Source organism: Corapipo altera, unplaced genomic scaffold, assembly GCF_003945725.1.
Source record: "Corapipo altera isolate COAL_440 unplaced genomic scaffold, ASM394572v1 113, whole genome shotgun sequence".
Classification (NCBI taxonomy): domain Eukaryota; kingdom Metazoa; phylum Chordata; class Aves; order Passeriformes; family Pipridae; genus Corapipo; species Corapipo altera.
In genome coordinates, this window is record NW_020884895.1 from 9,692,797 (window position 1) to 9,716,383 (window position 23,587).

A 23,587-nucleotide genomic window follows, 5' to 3' on the forward strand; every position below is an offset into this window, starting at 1 on the left:
AACTGTACCTGAAAATGCCAGAACTGCTCCTTTCAGCCTGGAGAAAAGGAGGCTCAGGGGGGACCTTCTCATTCCTTAAAACTCCCTGACAGGAGGGGGGACCCAGGGGGGGTCGGGCTCTGCTCCCAGGGAACAAGGGACAGGAAGAGAGGGAACAGCCTCCAGCTGTGTCAGGGGAGGTTCAGGTTGGACATCAGGAGGAATTTCCTCATGGAAAGGGTTGTTAAACATTGGAGGGGGCTGCCCAGGGAGGTTTGGAGTCTCCATCCCTGGAGGTGTCCCAGGAAGGCCTGGCCGTGGCACTCAGTGCTCTGGGCTGGAGGACAAGGTGGGAATGGGCACAGGGCAGATCCATGGGCTGGGAGGGCTTTTCCAGCCTCAGGGACTCCGGGATTCTATCACTGCTCCTCTGAACACATTTTCACTGGCAGACACCAAGACATTACTGGTACAGTGAGTGGAGGAACAATTATTCCATTCCAGAGCCATTCCTGCTCACTCCCAGGAATCACAGTGTGTTCAACCATTAGAAAATCAACCTGAGTTTGCAGCACTCACAGAGACACAACACCCAGAAAGGAATTGTTCTAAATTCTGTGGGATTTTATTGTATCCTAGAAGAGAATATGAAAAGCAGTAATCCCAAAGTCTCAATATTTGATACTCCTTTCAATAGCTGTGGTGATAACACAGGAGAAGTGCATATTTTAAGGGAAGAAAAGAGAATTAAATCTGAAACAACACAATAACTGAAGAGTTCAGAGCCAGCCCTAACTTACTATTAGCTCCTTGTTCTATAAATAGGCAAGCCCCAGAAAGTCCAAAAAGAACAATTACATTTGCCTGAACCAAGCTGGGTGAACCTGACCTGATTTAAGCCCCCCCCAGAAAAGACAACTGGATTTACGATGCTCCCATTTTCTTGGAATTAATTCTCCTTTCTGCTTCAATTCACCCCAAAGCTTTTGGTCTCAATACACTGGATAAACTAAGCTTTTCACGTTCGACATTCACAATAGCAACATAATACAAAAACTAACGCTGTGTTCATTTATCTTACATTTCTCTTTAAAGGGTTGGAAAATTATCATTTACCTGCTGACTGGGCACCAATGGAAAAGCTCAGTTACAGGACTGAATCAACCTAACAAGTGTGAAGACAAATGTTACCACTCCTGAGGAACTCACCACGAAACGAGGTGGATTCTTTGGCTGAAGAATTCTGATTTAATAAATTTCTGATTTAATAAAACTACAATCACACCTGCCCAACTGCAGATAAAGGTCTAGAATATTTAATTAGTGGCAATGTTAATAAAGCTTCTTTGGTATCACTAATCCTGCATCAGAATTAAATTTCCCTAATTCATAGAACTGTTTTCCTTCAGGAAGTTCTGACAAGAAGAAGTTTATCCCCCTCTTCCTCCAGCTCTCAACCATAGAAACTAAGGAGAAACTCTAAAATACGTTCCAAAAACTAACATATTAAAAATAACTTAGGATTTGAAAGATAACCAACAACCCTATGGCAGTCCAATAAGCAAGAACAAGGAAAATAAGAGAGAAGAGTTTTAATTTTTATTAAGTTAATCAGAAAGTCTCTCTAAATTCACTGAAATGCTTCTGAAGAAAAGGAAAGAGACTGGGGGGCACTTTTTGTAAACATGCAGGTCTCTCCTTTACCACAGCTAATTAAACAAGATCACAGGCTGACTCTTCATGTGTAGATGACACAAAGTCTTTGAGAGTAAAAGGTACATAGGAAAGTTTCCTCCAACTTCCAGAAGGGTTTGGGGGCTGGGCTGGGGAGAAAAAAGGACTTAAATGTGTTTTCCTCTTAAAGAATGCAAGTGCCAGGTAATAGAAACCAGAACAGCAAAATAACACTCCATTGGAAGGTTAGAAAAGTGAGGAGAAAAAATAATTAGGCTGAGGCTCAATGGGAAGAAAATATTAACTAAAAAAAAAAAAAAAAAAAACCAAAACCAAAAAAACCAACTAATTGAGCTTTTCAAAATTAAGGCAAGATCAAAACAAGCAAGAAGTGAAGTGCTGTGCTTTTGATTTTTTAAAGCTGTATCCCCCACTGAGGCACCTTTGCAGGGAAACATCTTCTGCATTTTATAGTCCAATTAGTGCATTAATCTTTCCTCCATTATTTATTCACATTTGAAAGAGAGTTTCCTTGTTGCATTTTGTAACTTGGAATTCCATGGGAATGGGGGAGGATGTCACTGGCATTTCAAAAGAAGATGCACCTTTATTTCCCTGCAGGCAGATCAACCATCTTCTGAAATTAACATTAACAGTCACACGTACAGTGGGAGAAATAATTGGTTTAACCTTCATTATTAATAAAAAATGGGGAAATTCCTGCTTCTTTTGCTTTGTATTAATGGTATTTCCTCCCTTGAAAGGGATTCTTGGCTCAAGATTCCGACTCCTGGAAATCTATGGACAAGGAAGGGATGTTAAAAAAAAGGATTAATTAATGCCAGAGGCCAAGTTTGGAGAAGGTTTTGGAACATCTTCCATGGTTGAGAGGCAGTGGAAGAAAATGATGAAAGATGGTGACTCCACCACCTTCCAAAGCCTGACTGCCCTTTCCATGGAGAAATTCCTCCTGAACGTACCAAGAGATCAGTTTGGATGAGGATTCTGATTTTCAATAAAAGCAATAACCAGGGAATAAGGTATTTTTGTGATGAGGAGATTGATTTGGAGCAGATTCGAGGCCAGAAATAAATTCCAATAACAACATAACACAACCGTAACACTCAACCCTTGACATCATTTCAGTGAACAAGGATATTTTTAAGATCAGACTACAGCAATTTTAGGAATAGGAAGAAGAATTTAGGAATATTTTCCTCTTATTTTGTCTCCCTGCCTCTTATTTTGTCTCCCTGCACAACTGGTTTACATCCCCAGCACCCTTTCCACCTCATATTCAGTATGAATAGATATTCTTGATTCCTACAGGGACCATGGATATTTTGTTTCTACTTATATAATTAGAAAAAAAAATCTTCAGTATTTAGTTTTGCTTTATTTAGTATTTTAGTATTTATATTTTATACTCAAATATTTTAGTTTCATTTTAATTCTTGACTGAAATAGTCAATAGTAAACCACTTCTTCCAAGATTTTCAGCATTTTAAGGATATTAAGCCAACAAAAGGAAAACTCTAGTGTTTAGAAATCTCACCAAAGCAGTCAAAACAACTTTTCTGTAAAAAAATTAAGGAACAACTTTTGCATGGAAAGGATTGTTAAACATGGGAAGGGGCTGCCCAGGGAGGTTTGGAGTCTCCATCCCTGGAGGTGTCCAAGAAAGGACTGGCTGTGGCACTCAGTGCTCTGGGCTGGGGGACAAGGTGGGGATGGGTCAAAGGATGGACTTGATGATCTTGGAGGTATTTTCCAACCTAAATGATTCTGTGAAGTCCATTAAAATCCATCCAGCAACTTGAGCCAGGCAGTGCTCAGCACTGCAGCTGAGCAAACCAACAATAAATTAGGATAAATCCCTCCTCCTTTCTGCAGATTATCTGAAAACAGATGGGAAAGGCAACCAAACAAACATTAACTGAATAATTTTTGTGGTGTCCTCACAGTGCCAAGAAACCACAAGATGAATTTTGAGGCAGCTTGGAATGAGTTCCTTGATCAAACAGCACAGGTCAGGTGTGACCAGGAGCACGTTGGACTGAGTTCCCCCCCAGGAATACCCTCAGTCTCTTCCTCCACAAAGATTTTTATGAATGCACATCTATTATATTAATAAAAAACTATTTGTGTTTGGTTTCAAATGAAGTTTTTCTTACAGCTCTTTCCCAGATGGGTGATTAAAATAAACCTCTTGTGTTTAGAAATCTCTCACCACAACGCTCCAACAACTTTTGTGTTTAAAAAAAAAAAAAAAAAAAGGCATCTGATTCTTTCTGTTCTCGGCAGCTGAGGTGATTTGTCATCTGTAAAGCATGATGATAAAACACCATGATCACACAGGTCTTCAAAACACAACTTTCAAAGAGCTCTTCAGAGTGTACTTTGATCAAAATGTTTACAAAGCTGAAGCTTTGCAAGAGGTTCATGAGCATCAATCTTGATTAGGGTTATTTACCAACACAGCAGTAGTAGGGGATGTACCTGTGGAGCTGCACTTCTAAGCCACAGATTAAATATCTCAAGTTTTTTTGCAGTGCTCTCAAAAAAAGGAAAGTTTTTCATTAAACTCATAAAAGACAATGCATGAGGCTTCTAAATTTATTTCTAAGGGAAGCCTGAAGTTATAAATAGACACAGAAAAAAAAAGTTGCTGAAGAAGCAGGTGTAACTCAGGTGTATTTGTGTGCAAAAAAAATACAAGAGAAAGAATAATAGCCAATGCTAAAAACATACAGAACAGGATTTAACAGAACTACAGGAAATTGGTGCAGCAAATTATGGAATCATTAAGGTTGGGAAAGACCTCCAAGATCATCGAGTCCAAGCTTCCACCTCGTATCCATTAAAACACATCACAAAGTGCCACATCTTGTTTTTTGAACACTTCCAGGGGTGGTGGCTCCACCACTGCCCTGAGCAACCTGTCCCAATGCTTCACCACTCTTTCAATGAAGAGATTTTTCCTAATGTATCCAACCTGAATCTCCCTTTCTGCAGCTTGAGGCCAAAATATTGATGAGATTTGTGCTTCTAAGTCATCACAGCTCTGATTTCCGAATGCTGCAGAATCACTAAGATTAAAAAAAAAAGAAACAACCAAACAAACAAAAATAAAAGCTTCCAGAATGCCACAGTCATTTTAATTTAACTATGATTCAGCTGGAAGACGTGAAAATACGCACAGCAGAGCACAGCAACTGAGAGAAAAGACCCAGGAACACAAACAATGAGTCAGAAAGAGAGACTTGATTACAAAACCCTCACTGTTCTTCCCAGGACGTACCAGCAAGGACCAACCTAAAACCTGACCAAAGAGAAAGGTGATTGCTCTGGAGATGATGATTTCCTGGCTCTGGTGGCCATTACAGAGCCATTCATGTTCATCAGCATTCTGCAATTCATCTGATGAAGTGCCAGGAAAATAAAGGAACAGAAGTTTGTTTTCACACAGGAACATGTTGGTCAGGAAACATAAACCAAAAGTAACAGGCACTTACACATCCCTTCTCTTAATTCAGAAGATATTCCAGATTTTCTCTTCCTCCCTCACTGACCACTGCATTTTAGCAAAGTTGCATAAAATGGGGGCAGAAAGGGTTTGTTGAAAACATTGAGCATCTGCTCCCTAGTCAGGTTGTATTTTATGGACTTGTGTGAATTTTGGGAGCAGAACAGCAAGACAAATACTCATAATTCAGTTCTCTCTTTACTCGTTCTCCTTGCCTACTACAAATCCCTCTGCTCCTTCAGACCCTCACTGCAGGCTGAGGTTGACAGGCTCCTCTGCTCAGTTGTTCTGATTTAATACAACTGCAACATCTCTCCCCTCCATCTCTCCTGGAACCTTTCCCTGCTTCTCAACAACCCCCCAATGCTCCTCTGCACTTCTACTGGTTATTTAATTCTAATTGCAGCACATTTGAGGTACACAACGTAGTAAATGCTTCACAAAGGAAATGGTGAGGAAGAAAATCAAGAGGAAAGAGAATAATAGCTCTGTGTGCTCCTGAGATGATGGCAGGAAAGGGGGAGTAATTTTATCTATGAGTATTATGCACTAACAAAAGGAAATTGTGTCTGTGGTCCCCTGCCTGGATTGAAAGGATCTGTTTTCTGATAAAGAAATACAAAAATGAAAATACAAATAATGCTTCTCACACTCCAAGTTTGATCAGTTGGAGTAAGTTATGCCTTAATATGTTACAGATTCCACATATCCTGCTCTGCTTTCATCCCAGATCTCAGTCCATAACTCACCACCAAGAGAGATTATGAGGGGATGGAAAAACCTCCCAGTGCCCCAAAACCACCTCACTGCCAAGTTCAACACTGACTCCCATATATATCTCTAGGATGTATTTCCAAAATGGAAAAAAGATCATATTATTGCAGTAAGAGACAGAAGCAATTTCACAGCAACAACAACGTCCCTTCCTTACTTTACCTGAACAGGTGAATAACTTAGAAAGCAGAAGAAGGTGGGGAGGGAGGGGGGGAAGGCAAGGAGCCCAAGTGATGTGGAAAACTGGGTGAATCCATGGGAATATTTCAAGCCACAAACACACCTTACAGGGCAAATACAGATTGTCCAGTTCAGATGGTCAGATTTATGAAATGATTCAAAACTGAAAAACTGTATTGTTTATTCCGATTTTCTTTTTCAAGAATATTAATGGATTTAACATATTTAACTTCTTTTTTTTTTTTACTCTGATGCTCGAGATGACCCACTGTGGCCCCTTCCACCCTCACCCACTCTGTGATTTTTAGAGCTTTTAGAAGCCAGTTCTGCCTAAGTTTTTTGTCATCAGAGTTTGGGATGCTGGATTTGATACATGTAACGAGACATTTTTGTGTTTTTCTACACTCACAGACACCTATTTGGTCATAAAAGTGCCAAAGACAGGAAGAAAAATCATGTGCACCTGCCCAATCATATTTCAAGGCGGGGGGGGAGAATCATGGAAAAGGAACTTCTTACAAACAAACTCACACAGACATAAAAAGTTACAGTTCTTCTGTGAATAAATTAAGATGGAACAAAGTGAACTGGAGAGTTTGGGTCTCAAATTCTTTCCAGGGGTTTTAATTTCTGCTGGATGTAGGACTAACCTACACTTCAACCAAGCTTAGGCATCACGATTTGTTTTTGTCTGCCCTGGTCCTTTTCCAGAGAGAAATGAACTTTTCCTGTGTAAACTGAGTTCACAAGGGCAAGAGGAGACTTGGAAAATCTATTCATGGCTTTGCACCAATAATCCACCTTTTTTCCCCCACTATGATGCTGTTTTAACTTCATGACCTTCTTCTTTTCCCAAGTCAGTTTAGGCTGCCATAAAGCAGCTTGACCTTTTAACAAAGATACTATAAAAGAGCAGAAAAGAGATACTAAAAGCAGAAAGTTAAAAAAAAAAATCATTAGTACCAAATAATTAGAGGTTAATAGGACTATTTCTTTACAACTTGAACTGATTCAAAACCTTTTAAATAAATGCCATGTTATCACATGGAAAACTGTATCACATTTGAGCAGTGGGACTGAAAGCAGCAGGGACTCTTTTACACCCCTGAAATCAAGAAAAAATATACAGTTTATACAGAAAAAAACAGAGAAACATATTCCCCTCTTCACTACATGGGATACTAAACACCTTCAAATATTTCAGGAAGATGAATTAGGCTGCCAACAATTTAAACTTTTATATTTAACTATTTACAGAGAAACAGAAAGGAATTTTAAATATAGAATTAAAGATCTCGTTTGCCTAATTGCAAGATTTGCAAGCTGCAGGTTGTGGTTTGTTACACATAGGTCAGAACTCAAGACCCTGTCACTGAAATGCAGCTACAAGGAGGTGAAACTCCTGTGCAGAGCTGGATAAAACATGGACAGACTCTAGAGGGAGTTCTAACTTTGCCAGATTTTTTTCCCTTACAAAATTCATATCGGGAGTTCAGAACAAATAAATAATAACAAAAAAAAGGCACATTTTCTTCTGGAGGTCTTGCTTTTCTCCCTCTCCTCTGTTACTGGGCAAAGTGGGAGCTGCCTGGCACAGAGATCTACTTTCTGCTGCCACACAGATTTCAGTTTTCCTTCTACCTTGATCGTGATGGAGAGGAAATCTTCATTTTGAGTCGTTCTTGAGTGACTCAGGTGCACCTACAAGTCTGAATATCTCACCAGGTCACGCAGGACCTTAGAGATTTGTGGTACTTAATGAGGATGAACACACTCAGTCAGTCTTTAAATATAAGAAAACAAAGGCTTTGCAAAGATATTTTCACCAAGATAAATGATCTCCTTCCTAACTCAGCAATGCTGCCTGTGCAGTTCCCAGAGTGTGTGTTTATGTGCACTGAGACACATCCCAGCACAGGAATAGCTGGATAACAGAGACAGCAGAGTCTGACAAACTCCCAGGAACCCCCCAGGTTGCAGGAAGAGCTCCTACAGAGCAGCCAAGAAGCAGCTGTGATACCACATCTGTCTTCAAAAAGGCATTTTGAAATAAAAGTATTTTCTTTACAGCTCTGATTGAACTTTAAGAGCTCACAGATACAGCACTGACTGCTGGATATCAAAAAGCCAAAAAAAAAAAAATAATAAAATCAAAGAAGACAATATGTTTCCAATATTGTTTTTATATTGAAGGTGAGTTTAAGCAATCCAATATTGCAGTATTTTTCTGCTTTGAGGCACAGCTTCGTGGCAGCTCATCTGAGCTGAGGAAATTCATAACAACTGGAATAAAGGCTGGAAATCCTTTATTACTAGGTTATCCTGTTAATCTAACATCTCCTTTCACTTTTGTTATTAATTAGTGTTTCAAAAACAGATGAAAACTTTCCTTTCCCAGTAAAGAGAACAATTTACAGCGAGGAAAAAAAACAACAAAACCCCCAAACACACACATTCCTCGGGTAAATTTTCTACCTGTCTAAATATTTAACACACACACACACAGAAGATATTTAGATTTTTTCTCAGAGGATAACGTGGCAGTTGCATGGACATAAACTATCTGTAGAGAAACTCTGATGACTTCTAAAATCTGTATATTTACTTCTACCTTCCATATGTTAACAGGGAAGAAAGGGGTACACTTCAGACAGCTCTCAGTCCTCATCTCTCACTTCTACAGGGTTTTATTTTGCTACAATGACATCAAAATCCATAAAAAAATACATATATATAAAACATTTCTGAAGCACAGCTGCCCCCTGGACCACTCGGTGGCTTCATTTTAAGCAGCAAAACCAGTCAGAACTCAGACACTGGAGCAATGAGGAGGGGAGAAAAAGTAAACTGCATTTCAAGTCATTTCTCCAGGAGCAAAAAAATCGTGTGTGAAGACAGGTACTCCTTATTTTTAAAGTGCTCTTTCATCCTATTTGCCAAACTTGACTCTATTTCAAGTCACTACTGCAGGAACTGGGCTGAACTTGGGAGACCTTTGGAGGCAGCAGAAAGGCTCTGCCTGTCAGCAGAACCCACTGTGAGCGCTCGAGCCTTTCCCATTCTTCTGTTCCACTTTGTGGAGCGGTGGATAATCAGAAAAAAGACCTGAAATACAAGTTTCAGCAGCGTTTCTGGGGTGATTTTCCCCTGCAGGAACATGACAGGCAGCACAGAAGTCTGCAGGAGGAACTCCAGCCCTCCCATCTTTTCGCTGGTTTCGTGTTTTCAAACTGTCTCCTCTGCATCCAGAACTTGAAGTTTTTGTACAAAGTGCATTTCTTTCCCCTCGATATTGATTTAGAACCACTTTTTTTTTTTTTTTAGTATAGCCTCTGAATAGCAGGGTGGCAAATAAAACCCACATATTAGTGCTGTCAAAAAGAAGCAATGGAGTAATGGACTGGCTGACACCTTTATTCCCCAAACGCTGCTGCTCTTGGGCAAAGACTCTCACGCTTAAGTGAGCCCCGTGAAGGAAACTGCCTGTTGGTGTAAATATGCCAAATGGCTACTTATGCACTCGATGGCTGGTCAGGAGCTGAAATATTCCTTCCTAACTCGACATCATGAGCTTTTTATTGCTGCTGGCACAGGCTGTGACAGCAGGGAAGAGGTTGAGGAGACTGCAATGCTGAAAAATCAGTGCTCTGCAGAAGGGAAGCTGTTTGAGCAGAGGGATGTCCCCTGAACAAGGGCTGGCAGGGAAAGTAAAAAAATATCAGTAATTCCAATCAGTAATCAATCAGTGAAACAAATTAGGGTTTTATTTTTGGAGAGAAAGGACAAGAGGAAGCGGCCTCAAGCTGTGCCAGGAGAGGTTCAGGTTGGACATCAGGAGGAATTTCCTCATGGAAAGGGTGGTCAGGCATTGGAAGGGGCTGCCCAGGGAGGTTTGGAGTCCCCACCCCTGGAGGTGTCCAAGGAAGGACTGGCAGTGGCACTCAGTGCCCTGGGCTGGGGGACAAAGTGGGCATCTGGCACAGGGGGGACTGGATGATCTTGGAGGACTTTTCCAACCTTAATGATTCTGGGATTCTCTAAAGGTAGTTTTCCTGCTCAGAGCTATGTTTGAGAACAGGGTATAAAAAACCCAAACTTTTTAAACCAAGATCAGATTCATGGGTGTGTTTTGGGGTTTTATTTTGGTTTGGTTTTTTTTTTTTTTATTCACTAAAACTCTGACATATCTGGGAGACAGCGGCTCACCTCTGCTCCCTCTGAAGAGGATCACAATTGCACCCAAGCTCAAACGCGCCCTGCCCTGTGCTACAGATGCAGCTCTCTGGCTGTCCACAACTGCACTGGAACATTTTGACCTCTCACAGTCCTGAGGAAAAAGCGAATTTTAATTTCCAGTTGATTTTTACAATCATTTTGAAGTAAATGAGACTTGCACTTGAATTATTCGACAGTTATAAGCCAGTGCATTTCAGTGGCCGCTGCTCCAATTTGTATCATTTATGATTTGTTATGAGACACTGATGGCTGTTTAATATGTCCTAAACATAACCTTGAGACAACGGGAGCTCAAAGCATTTCATAATTGCTTTCCTCTGTAGGAAGCAAATTCCACAGTTGACATATGGAAAGACCAAACTGTTCTTCCAGTCAAAATAAACAACAACATTCCTATTCTTTCAACTGTTAACTACTGAACATTCCAACTGTGTTTCACTGAAAAGCACTCCCGTGACTTTCTGAAGAGCTCTTGGTAACTCCCTCCCCATTTTTAAAAGCACACAGGAAAGGTAGAGAAGTAAAGAACTACAGCTGAAGTAAGAAATACCTCAGCATCCTAAAGACACCTATGGCATATAATCACATAATTATTATCCAGTATCGTTAAAGTGGGATAAATAATTCAACCAATAATTCAGTGTCAATAGATGAGACCAGAATGTGTTTTACCACCATCTCCCAACAACAACCTTCCTGATCCCCATCACTTAAACAGCTCCAAACCATTTGAGCAGATGCTGAACCCTTCAAGATGCACTAAACCTTTAGTGTAAAACCCAACTGGGTGTTGGTTGTGCAAACCTGCCGAGCTGTTTACAGAGGTTTAATCAATAAATGGATGGGTTGGGCTCAAACACCATAAAGGACAAATCTCAGCATTTCTCTTGGCCTGGGATGCAAGAGAGAAATATCAGGACTTGCATGTGCACAGACAGCTGTAAATCACCAGAACTGCCTCCCAACTTCTCACTCAAGCCGTGGTTCATAGGCTGCCTCTGGCAGAAGAGCAGGCAAAAATTTCTAAGTCTAAGAAAGGAGCTGTAGAAGCCAGACAGATTTATAGAGCCAGCAGACAGTTGTCAGCGGAAAAGTCATCAGCTTACTCATTAGTCTGCCTCCATCCGGGAGAAATAAAGAAAAAAAAATAAAGACAAAGCGAAATCCAACACCTCTGACAAAGTTTTAGCAGCAGTGGTTAAGATTAAAGGTAACCTCCAAACCTTCCCAGCCTCTGAAATACAGACTTTTATTCCTAGGGTGGCCTTTCATCCTATTTCCCACGCTTTGCTGTTGTTCAAATCAGCATTGCAAAAGACATCTCTGCGGAACTTTAAGAGGATTTGGGGGACATCAGAAATACTCTGAACATCCGCATTAGGCTGCTAAACCCGCTCTAAGTGCAGTGGATTTTTCTTCCCGGCTTTTCCTGCTCCGTCCTGTGGCAAAGCCGAGTTTTTAAAGGGTCAGGGACATTCGCACCTGAGTACCAGTCAATGAGCTGAGAAATTCGGCAATAGCAGAGATCCCAACACCTTTATAAAGCTGGAAATCCACAGGAAAGGTAGTTGCTCAAAGAGAAAGTCTAAGCGGAAAATCATCTGCTGAGAGCAAGGGGGCGGGGGGCAAATCCCAATGGTTTGGAAACTTGCGTTTTAAAGAGCGACAAACAAGAAAGGAATAAGGAGCTCAAAAATGTTGTTCAGAGATGACCAAGAGCAACTCTGAAAGGTCCTTTCCAATTTGAGACACTCCCAAATTCCACCTCTTTCGTAAGATTACAGAAAACACGCAGAAGTTGAGAGGGAGGAGATGCAAACACAACACCCAAGGTAAAAGCTGTCCTCTCGAGCTACGTCTGCCACCTCACCAGACGGACAGAGCACTCCCTTAGACTGTTCAGATTTCTCAAAAAAAAACCAAAAAAAAACAACCAAACAAAAAAACCCCAAAACCACAGGAGAAGGAAAGGAAATCCCACCCTGAGGGATTCACTTTCCCAACCTGCCTGCAAGGCTACACGGAGCCTTATTTTCATGCAAATGCGAGAGGATGGTCAAATATCAATTTTTGGGAGTTTCTGAGTAAAGGAGAAGCCTCAGCCCAGACTGCCCCAAGTCCAGCCAGATAAAATGCACCACGGTGAGGAGCATCTACCTCTCCACATAGTCCTGTGTTATGTAATTTAAAATATCAGGCAGAACACTAATGATAACTTTATCCTCCCACTGCTCGCCTCTCTTGGGCAGCTCAGCATTAACACGAGGTTGTTCTTCCTAGCTCATTTAGTAAGCGAGAGCTAATTTAAATCAGCATATCCTACAGGAGCAATCCACGTGAATAATGATCCCGACTTGTTTTCCTACAGCAGTGGTGACTTATTTCGGCTTCCAGGGTGGTTTAGGGTTTCTAGAAGAGGCACAGCGTGGCAGCTCCAGCGCCTCCTGCTCGGGGGGGTTTATGGACTTGTTGTGCTCCACTTCCCCGACACGCGTGGGAGGGAACCCAGACACTCCAGATAACGCCTCCCAACATCTTCCTACTCAGGCCTCCTCAGAGACGTTTTCCCTTCATTTGTCCTTTTCAGACGAGCGTGTTGTTCTTTTTATTTTCCAGTCTGAAGGCGAGACACCTGATGCCGAAGCGGGAACGTGCAGCAGGCTCACATGGGAGCAGCGCTGGTCCCACTTCTCCCACTTCAGCATTTACTTTTTTTTTTTTCATTTTGTTGTACTAATCCTACTGGGATTCAAAACTGAGCACAGCAAACCCCAAAAGAGAGGGTGACTGACCCAGTAACCCCACCTCAACAGCCACCCCAGCCTACCTGTGTTCCTGGGTGCACCTTCTGCCACAGGTTCCCTTGGAATGTGCAGCATCTCCCCACTGAGGCTCTGCTCTTCCTCAGGTGCTCCTCTCCCTCAGGGACCATCACTCCACTGCTCCCGGGATGAGGGGCACCTGGGAAAGGGAATGACCCTTAATGAGCTCATTAAGGGCTCTCAGCCCCCCATGGCTGTGAATCAGCCCTTCCCCTTTTCCTTTCTCCTTCTGCTATTGGGATACAGGCATCCTGTTCTCTGCCATGCTGTTTTCCAGACAGTATTCCATTTAAATACATCAGAAGCCAAAATTAACAACTCCTTTGAGATTGTCCCCCTTTTGCTCCTGTAAAAAGTCCCTCTACAAAGGAGCTGGAGAAGGACCTTGGACAAGGGCCTGGAGTGACAGGACAAGGGGGGATTGGCTTCCTGCTGCCAGAGGGCAGGGTTAGATAGAATATTGGGAAGGAATTCCTCTCTGTGAGGGTGGGGAGGCCCTGGCACAGGTATCCCAGAGCAGCTGTGGCTGCTCCATCCCTGGAAGTGTCCAAGGCCAGGTTGGACGGGGCTTGGAGCAGCCTGGGCTGGTGGAAGATGTCCCTGCCCATGGTGGAGGGGTTGGAATGAGATGGTCTTTAAGGTCCCTTCCAACCCATTCCATGATTGTCACAACTGCTGTGCTGTTTTCACTGTGCCCCCTTGCACGTCTGCTGGGTTTTATATACTTGTCAAAAATAGCAAAGAAAGAACAAGAGGGCAGGACACGTTTGGAGAGACGTTTGTGGCCTCTTGGAGTCAGGGGAACCATCAGTCCCGATCCAAACCTGTATTTCCCTGAACCATCACAGCTGGGAGAAGAGTCACTTGTAGGACCCAGAGGTGGCTAATCAAGGGACACAGAGCTTGACAGGTGATTTACATGGTCAGAGACAATAAACCAAAAGTTTAATATCACCCCAAATCCCTTCAAGATCTATTTTGCATCACAGCTCTTCCAGCAAAATATTTTGCGCTTCCTTAGAAATTCCTATTTCCCCCAATATTTGTTCCCAGAGAAAAATCAGCAAATCCAGGCGGGCGCTTGCTGTTTTTCCCACTCCCATTTGGAGTTTGTTATGGGTACCAGCCTGTGTAATTAATATCACGGGACCTTTTTATACCATTATCCATAAAACGTGCCAGGAGGAGGGATTCTGTGGGGAGGAACAGTTGTTGCACCGAGAGATCCCTAAAGCCGAACTCTTGGGACGTGCAGTGTGCCCGGAGTACATCCCATTAGCTCTGTGACTTGCTCCAAACCTAACGATCTTGGTGATGATTTAAATGCCTGGGGAGGGAATGACCCTCAACGAGCTCATTAAGAGCTCTCAGCCCCCCATGGGTGTGAACCGGTCCCTCCCCTTTCCCTTTCTCCTTCTGTTATTGGGATAAAGTCATTATGTTCTTTGCCAGCCTATTTTCCAGACAATATTCCATTTAAATACATCAGCAGCCAAAATTTGCATCTCGGCCATTCCATAAGCATTTAGGATCTGGTGTTTCATGTCTCCTCAGCCTCCTGCTGTGTTCCTGGAAGGGATCTGTGATCCCAGAACAGCCACCCGTTAATGAGGGCGGATCTCAGGGACAGCCGAAGTGACAGCGACCCTGCACAAACATCACAGGCACTCTGGGAGGGAAGCTCTGGAGCAGCATGGAATCAATACGGGACATGCTTTAAAAGGGAAGAAGGAATGATCTGCACTGACCTTTTGTTCTTGCTTATGCTCCTTCTCACAGCTCCTTTGTGCCACAGAAACGCCGCCGTGGCAGCGCTGGGCTGTTGTCACGACCTCCTTCCCCAGCTGAACAGCCAAGAATCTTCTGCCAGGGCCCTCCAGAATGTTTCAGTCCACCCAGCTCTGTTAGATGTGGTTTTAAAACACCTTCTGCTAATTCAGCTGGGTCTGACACAACCCTTCCCATGGGGTTCCTGGGTAGTAGATCAGTGGTGTAACAGCTCCTGAGAACAGGGCAGAGTCAAAGTGTATTCAGCTCTGGGGTCCCTGGCATAGGAAGGACATGGACCTGCTGGACCCAGTCCAGAGAAGGCCATGAATGTGATCAGAGGGCTGAAAACAGGCTGAGAAATTTGTGGGTTTCATCCTGAAGAAGAAAAGGCTACGGGGAGACTTTGGAGCCCCTTCCAGTGCCTAAAGAGGCTCCAAGAGAGATGGAGAGGGACTTTGGACAAGGGATGGAGTGACAGGACAAGGGGGGATTGGCTTCACACTGACAGAGGGTGGGTTAGATGGGGTATTTGGAAGAAATTCCTCCCTGGGAGGGTGGTGAGGCCCTGGCACAGGTTGCCCAAAGAAGCTGTGGCTGCCCCATCCCTGGAAGTGTCCAAGGCCAGGTTGGATGGGACTTGGAGCAACCTGGGCTAGTGGGAGGTGTCCCTGCTCATGGCGGGGGGGTTGGAACAAGATGATCTTTAAAATCCCTTCCAAACCAAACCATTCCATGATTCTATGAATATTGGACACCACAAGTGCCAGGAAAAATGCACTCAGAGCACTTGGTGTCACCATGGCTGGAGCTGCTCAGCTGCCACCACAGCCACTCCAGTCATTCCAAAGGCAAGGGAGAAGTTGTGAACTGGCCTCCTGTTTGCTGAAACCATCAGACACTGAATTTATTTATGGCTGAGAACCCCAAGTCATCAGCACGTGGAGAAGAGAGAAGGCTCTCCCAGTGCAAGCCAGAAGACGTCACACATGTGATGTAGGGAACATCTCCTTGATGCCAAACCCAAGACTTTATTCTGCTAAAGCAGCCTTGATCTGCAACTCAATACATCACCCAGGAGGCCTCAGGGACTGATGTTCACTGCAGGGAGCTCAGGATAAAACTCAGCTGAAAGAGAAAAGCTTCAGTTCACTTTTCCTGACATTTTTTCCGGTTGCACGAGACCAGTTCAAAGCCTTCTCCCAGCTCCAGCTGTGCCAGCTGCAGACATGATCATCACCCTGGCATCTTTCTTTCCTCTTCCAGTGCCCAGCTCAGGATGAGGAAGGGGCTGCTGGGCCAGACTTTCTCACACCACAATGCCCAAATCCTAAATCCCAGGGAGTTGTTTGGCCTCTGAGACTGAGAAGCTGCAGGAGTGGTTTCGAGCCACCTTCCTCTGCCTCTTTCCTTCAGCAGCTCCCAATGAAGTGCAAGTGAACACTGAATTTTGCTTGTGTAACATTTCAGCTGGTCAGGAACACCCTGTAAAAAGCAGGGCTGGGCAGAGAGGAAGAAATAACAAAATATTTTCCTTTTTTTTCTACAAGCTCTGTGCAATGTTGGGACCAAATGATTTCTGCTTCTTGTTAAATCCCAAGTAATATGGGAAAGGGTCAGTCCCTGGCATTTTCCAAGCACAGCAGCACTGACCACTTTATCTTCAGAGGGACTTGAGGCAGATTGCTGTGCAATTTAGTTACCTTGGTAACATCAGCCAGCATGGAGACTTGCAAATAGTTGTGTCACCTTGCCAGTCTGCCTCTCCACCTCACAGGAATGCAGAACAAGCACTCAATTCCAGGGATATCACTCAGGTCCATTGTACTTGCATTTAAGAAAACCAGTGTTGCTTTGCTTGTGGAATTAGCTTAATTCCAGTGGGAATTCCCACAGCTTTCTGTGTGATTTTTTCTTTTCAGTTAAAAAAAAATTCTTAAAAGGCCTGGTTGTTTTTTGCTTCTGTTCCTTCTGAAATCACTTTGCATAAATGATATGACATGGCCTCAAAATAAAGATTATCAAACAATATTATCAAAACAACGTATCAAAACAATATTATCCTGATTTTCTTAGTATTACCTGCACTTATTTTTCAGTCAGGAATTATAGACTCAGGTCTATAAATAGGGTTTGAAATAATGGAAATAGTGGAAAATAATGAAATAAGGGAAATTAGTGAACCTTGAATACACTAAGAAGGGAAATGCCCTTTTTGTGGATATCACAAGCTACGGATGAGGATGAAAAACAAGCCTAATATTCATTGCTCTGCAAGCAAAAGGGAGCCTGAATAAAGCCTCTTAAAAATTCATTTTCTAAAGGAAAAAACAGCCACTCCATCATAAATGTAACAAGGAGCCAATTAAAGGGAACCTTGGCCTGAAATGAAGACATATATAAATTTCCTTTTTGACTTTCTAAACAACAGAAAGAGACAAAATGCCTAAAATTGTCCTTTGGTGCCTTAAATCACATGTATGAGGATGGTACTGGAGATTTCTTCCCAATATCCAATCTAAACCTACTCACATTTGTTGCAGTCCTGCTTCTGGAGTCATCTCTTTTTTTAAAGGAATTTTTTGCCCGTCCTGACACAACTGGATTCTCTTGTATGCGATAAATCTCTTGTCTTGAAAGTACAGTTGGGGAAAAAAAAAAAAAATCAGGAATCTTTTTCTGAACTTAGTTTCCTTAATTAAATCTTAACAGTAATAAGGACTAAATGAGGTTCCTGACTTTTATGTTGTTTAGCAGGACACAGAATCTCTCTGATGCCACTACATAAGAATGGCAGCAAGATATAAATATAATATCCTCAGAACTTAAATTTCACCCTCTTTCACTTTAGTACTTTCACTTTTTCTTTTATTCAAAGTTATTCTGAGAATTGTATTAGTTTAGAACTAGAACTGAGCCAATATGCCAATTATTTGAATAAAAATGAGGGAAGAGACAACAGAGATCTTGCTTTTTAGATTCTTTGGCTCTCTGGAGGGAAGATGGCACAGTCACCTCCTTTTTTCACCACATCCCTCCTGCCACTTGGGATTCCACACATAAAACAGCCCTGTCCCATGGAATCGTGGAATCATTAAGATTGGGAAAGCCCTCTGAGATCAACAAGTCCAGTCATTAACCCAGCACTAAACCACGTCTCCAAGCACCACATCTACATGTTTTTTGAACACTTCCAGGGGTTGTGATTCCACCACTGCCCTGGGAATGCTGTTCCAGTGCCTGACCACCCTCTGAGTGAAGAAATCTTTCCTCCTGTCCAATCCACATGCAAGTGTGGAGTTTAATGACTCATTTCTCACAAGTTTTCACCCTGTAGACTTAAACCAGGACACGGTTCATCTCCTCAGGGAGAAAAGCCAGATTCTCAGGCAGCACCTTGGGAAGCTTTTTGGGAAGTTTTTGAGAAGTTTTCCAGGAACTGGAAGTTTTTGGGAAGCTTTCCAGGAACTGTAGATTTGGGTTCACTATCAGCAAAACTGTTCAGCATCCCTTGGAGCACCAGGTTAAATGAGTAGATAAATAATATTTCTCACTTTGGATACTAAACCCCTTCTGGAAACCTGGCCACAAGTGCAGGAGTGGGAACTGGGGCTCGAGGCTTGTGTTTCTTTCCTTAAAAAGCCTGGGAGCAGCTGGATATTCATCTGGTAGCCCCGTTATAATCCCAGTGAGGACAATATGATTATCCACCTGAGTGCCTAATTGCAAGAATCAGACTTTGGGCACAAATGTGTATATTTATTATACATAATATATGGTTCTGTATCCTAAATTCATGCCAGGCAGCTGTTTATTTTAGAGGAGACAGCTGTTAGTGGGATTCAATCCCTGATTTTTTCAAATGTCACAGGAAGAAATGTTACATGTGAGCTTACAGTTGCATAAACTTCTCTCTAGAATTAATAACATTTTTGAAACCACACACAGATTTGCATTAATAATGAAGATCACTCATTAACATTTCAATGTTTTACCTGACAAAAATTGCATTAAAAAACTGCTTTATTGAGTCAGCACACTGCTATTTTTCACTCTTAATTTTCACATTATTGGAAGCCATGTAGTAAGTTTCAATCATAAGTTAGATTTTATTTAATTCAAAATTATTCTTAATTCCAAACATGTACTAATTGTAGAGTATTACAGTAATAAAAGTTTAGATGGGATAAGAGCCCTCTCTTACAAGGTCCAAAGACCTTGTGTAAATTATATATGTATGGTCAAGCTTCTCAAAGAGCAAATCTTTTCTTTCTCATTGAAAGAAGTGATTAATGCCTTTGAAAGCACCAACTTTGCCAAACCGAAGTCTGAGCTTTGTGGAAAAGATGTTAAAATGTGGACTCTAAATCATTTTAGGTTTGCCCAGATCATTGAAAGATCAAGCAACTGAAATGTTTAGTCCTTTTTTCAGTGTCTCAAGAATAAGCTTCTCTTCTCTGCCTGGTCCTCATTTCATCTGGACAATAAAGGCTGAGTTTTCAAATTTTAACTGTTTACTGCGTGATATATTGGAGCAGTATTTTTAAACTTAATGTGGCTTTATAATAGTCCAATAAACCCTCAAGAGAATATGTAAAGTTATGTAAAATATACAATAACAGTTCTTAAATTTTAAGGAAACTTTAAACTTTAAGGCACTTTAAAAGTCCTATTGCCTCAGACATTAAAATAATTGATTGAGCCTGTTCCAATAAATTATGAACTTAAAGCATTTTTCTTTTTGGCTATAGGCCATTCCTCCAACCTAAAATTAAAAAAAAAAAAAGACAGATCTGTCATTTTTATTTTTAGCCAAAATTTTAACTTTGAAATAGCAAAAATACAAGTGGTGTAAATACCAGCAGTGAAAATGAATTTCCTGTTTCCATCCTACTCCCACTTCATGGGTTAATATTTCATTAACTTCAGCACTGAAGGGTAAATCAGCAGCACAAGGAGGAGAGAAATATTAATATCTCCATCTGGGAGCATTTTAAATGTGATTTCTTTAAAGTGATATTGTTCTAAAGGGTCATTTAAATGCATATATTTACGTGTATAATAGATCAAGGATTTTGGCATGGATTTCCATGCCAGCTTTTAATGCACAACATTTTTGCTGCCATAGCAGATTTTAGTTCAAATATTGTAAAGCTGGACAATACAATAAAAATATACAATAAGTTATTTGCCCATGTTTTATACCTTATATTTTTAATATACACACACCTGACATTGTGCTTCATATATATTAAAACCCAAATATAGGTATATTTAAAGCTGTATTATTTATCAAATTGGAAGATCTGTCACCTAATCTTCTCAATAGTGCATCAAGATGAAACAAGAGGTTACATTTAAACACATCATAGGATTTAGTATTATTTTTAGTATTATGTAGTATTATTTTGATTTAGTATTTGGCCAAAGCTGTGGCAGCATTCATGTGTGATACAGTCAGATGTTCCTACAGTCCAACCTCTTAGCCTTGGGCATGCAGGAATAGAGATTTGATCCTGGATAAGCACTTACTAATGGGATAAGTCTGAGCTTAATTACCTGCTTGCACTTTCAATTACCTGACTATGTGAGCATGGAATTTTATGCATCCAGAAGTCCTGGGAAAGATGAAGCTGCAAAGCAGCAGATGAAAACACACATTCACACATTGGTCTAGCTGATTCCTCCTTCTAGTTCCCAAAAATCTGATAAATTCAACAACAACGACCAAAAAAAGCATTTGGTATTTCTACAAATTTTCATGGATCCCTGGTAATGGTATTTTACAGGGTCATTTTGTGATTGAGGGGCAAGCAAGTTCAGTTCAGCTTTTGGGTTTGCTCCTGACTGCTTGTGTCACATCAGGGAAGTCTTTTAACCTCATGGAATCTCAGGTCCCATCTGTATGGTGGGAAAAAACACGACCTGCCTGAGAGAGACTGAGGATACAAACAGAGCTTGGGAGAGTCTCAGACACAGCAACGTGGCCTGGATAAATACACACTCTGAAAACAGGGCTCCATTCCCCTCCTATTTATAATTCATAGGTTGCTACTCCATTACCTTTAGCTCTGAAGGCTAATTCATATCAGCACGAGAAGGACAGGACCATCAGTATCTTAATTCTCCAGCATTTTATCCGTGGTTTACTCTGAGATGGTGTTGGGCTAAAAAAATCACACAGATGCAAAGCAACAGGGAAAAAGATCCTTTGCTTTTAAGTAATTCAACACAAGTGCTTAATTCCTAGCACTCCAAAAGGCCATTTTCTTCTTAAATCCACTGCTTTTAGCTTTAAAACCTGTGAGGTAAATACCTAATAGCGTGTCTGTGCTGCATTCACTGTGAGCACCAAACAGCACAGGCTGTTCTGAGGGAGCTCTTAAACTTCCAGACCACGCACACTGGAATTCCCACCTGGCTTTTGGAGTGGTTAATCTGCTCTGATAACCCAGTATTGCCTTGGCCTGTTCATCAACCGATTCAACTCAATGAAGCAGCAGCAGAAGTGCATTAATTAGAGGCAAAGATGTGTCAGGTGAATCTTTGCTGGGAAACAGGGAAAAAATCAGGGGCACACCCAAACCTGGTCACTGCTACCAACACTGGCTGCCTCTGAATCCCATGGCCAGCCCAGGGATCCTGCTCCTCACAGCACGGAATCATTAAAGTTGGAAAAGATGCTTAAGATGAAGCCCAAGCATTAACTCAGCACCCCCGAGTTCACCACTGAACCACATCCCCAAGGGCCACATCCACACACCTTCGGAGCACTCCCAGGGATGGTGATTCCACCACTGCCCTTGGAAACCTGTTCCAGTGCTTGATCACTTTTTAAGTGAAGAAATTTTCCCTGATATCTGATCTAAACTTCCCAGGGCACAACTTGAGGCCGTTTCCTCCTGTCCTGTCCTTTGTTCCCTGGGAGCAGAGCCTGAACCCCCTCTGGCTTCAACCTCCTGTCGGGGAGTTTTAGGGAATGACAAGATCCCCCCTGAGCCTCTTTTTGTCCAGGCTGAGCCTCCTCAGCTGCTCCTGGTGCTTCAGACCCTTCCCCAGCTCCGTTTCCTTCTCTGGACACGTTCCAGTCCCTCGTTTGGAAGCTCAAGGAGCAGTGCCCACATTTTGGCCATTAACTGGTGAAACTCTTCTGGGCAGTGCCCAGGGACAGGTGAAAAAGAGACACTGATGGCCCCAAACCTTGCAAGGAAATTCCAACACCAGCCATCAGCTGGGCCCTGGTGGAGACTGGGCAGGTTGCCATGCATGGGATGAAGCAGATTTATCCATGGAGCTCATCTGGGGGGTGAGACCTTCCCACTGATCCTGGTGAGATGAGGATAGGGAAAGGATATGTAGGACACAAAGATCCAGGCTGTCACTTCCCTCTGCCTCTTCCATCCCTCACCCACCCACAAATGCTGATCAGAGGGAAGGGCCGTGCCCAGACGTGAAAGACAAGAGGCAAACAGAATAAAAACTGGGGGTTTGATGGTTTGTGGGGGTTTTTTATCAACCCAGAAGGTAAAAATAAGTCAAAATAAGCCTGGTAAAATCAGAAAAAAAGCACAGATGATTTTCTCAGTCAGATTTAAGCCAATGCCTACTGGTGCTGGAGCCACAGTTCCTTCTGAAGAACCCACAGGGAGACTCAGAGTGGTCCTTCCAGAACAGCCTGAATTAAAATTAAAGCCTAAACATCAGCAGTGAAAAACAGTCTAACAAATACCTGAGTCCAACTGAGAGATGTAATGAGCCATCCTTTGTAACACACACAGAGCACTGCAGGAACTTGTGTTTCTGCAGCTCTGGAAGAATGTTGTGATTTAAATTTTATACCCCACTTTTTCTTGGCATTTATTTATCTCAGAAGGAAAATAGCATCACTTTGGACTTTGCTCCCTTTTTCATACCAAATGCAAGTTGGGTTTCTTCTTCTAATGAATTATTCTAATTAATTTAATTGTTTTCGTTTGTTAGCCTGGCTTGCTGTCATTCCTTCAGGTTTTTGCTTTGTTGAAGTAACAAAAATGGTGGACTTGATCCAATTTACTGTTTTTAAAAATTTAATCACAGTTACCCAGCAGAACTCACAATGAACAAGACAGCAACTTTTTCTTCTTCCAGGCTGCTGCAACCACATGTGTACAAACATTTCTCAGATTGACATCACCAGAAGGTTTTCAAGAACTGAACAATTTTAAATATAATATGTGAATTTTAAGGGAATTTTGGCACAGAGATGGCACAGAGCCTCAAATGCTACGGGCTGGATATTGGAAAGAAGTAAAACCAGTGGGAGGAGGAGGAAAGTGAAGCAGGGATGTGATGTGGTGGACAAGGAGATGAGAGAGGGGACAGCAATTCCCCTCTTGGGAAGGGAATTTGGAGAGTAGAATAGAAGAGGCCACAAAGTTTGCTGGAATAAAACTGACCAAAACAAGTGTTTCTGATTTAAACAGAGAAAGGGAGATAATTTATTGTTATATTCAATAAGTATATCGTGGGAGAAGCCAGAGAAAGAGGAGTGGAGACAGCTAGAGGGCTGATTTACAATGACACTTGAGGATGAGAGAATGCTGATAAAACAGCAATTCTTGGGAGGAAAAAAAGGAAAGGCAGAGGGAGA

At 42.1% G+C, this 23,587-nt stretch overlaps 1 long non-coding RNA gene across 1 annotated transcript in view; it reads right to left on the reverse strand.

Annotated features, from left to right (window-relative positions):
- Positions 1-13,316, reverse strand: part of LOC113949230 — a 124,270-nt gene extending 110,954 nt beyond the window's left edge. Inside the window, exon 1 of the long non-coding RNA XR_003528390.1 lies at positions 13,197-13,316. This is a non-coding gene — a long non-coding RNA (uncharacterized LOC113949230). The remainder of the gene's footprint in view (positions 1-13,196) is intronic.
- Between the last annotated feature and the right edge of the window lie 10,271 nt (positions 13,317-23,587).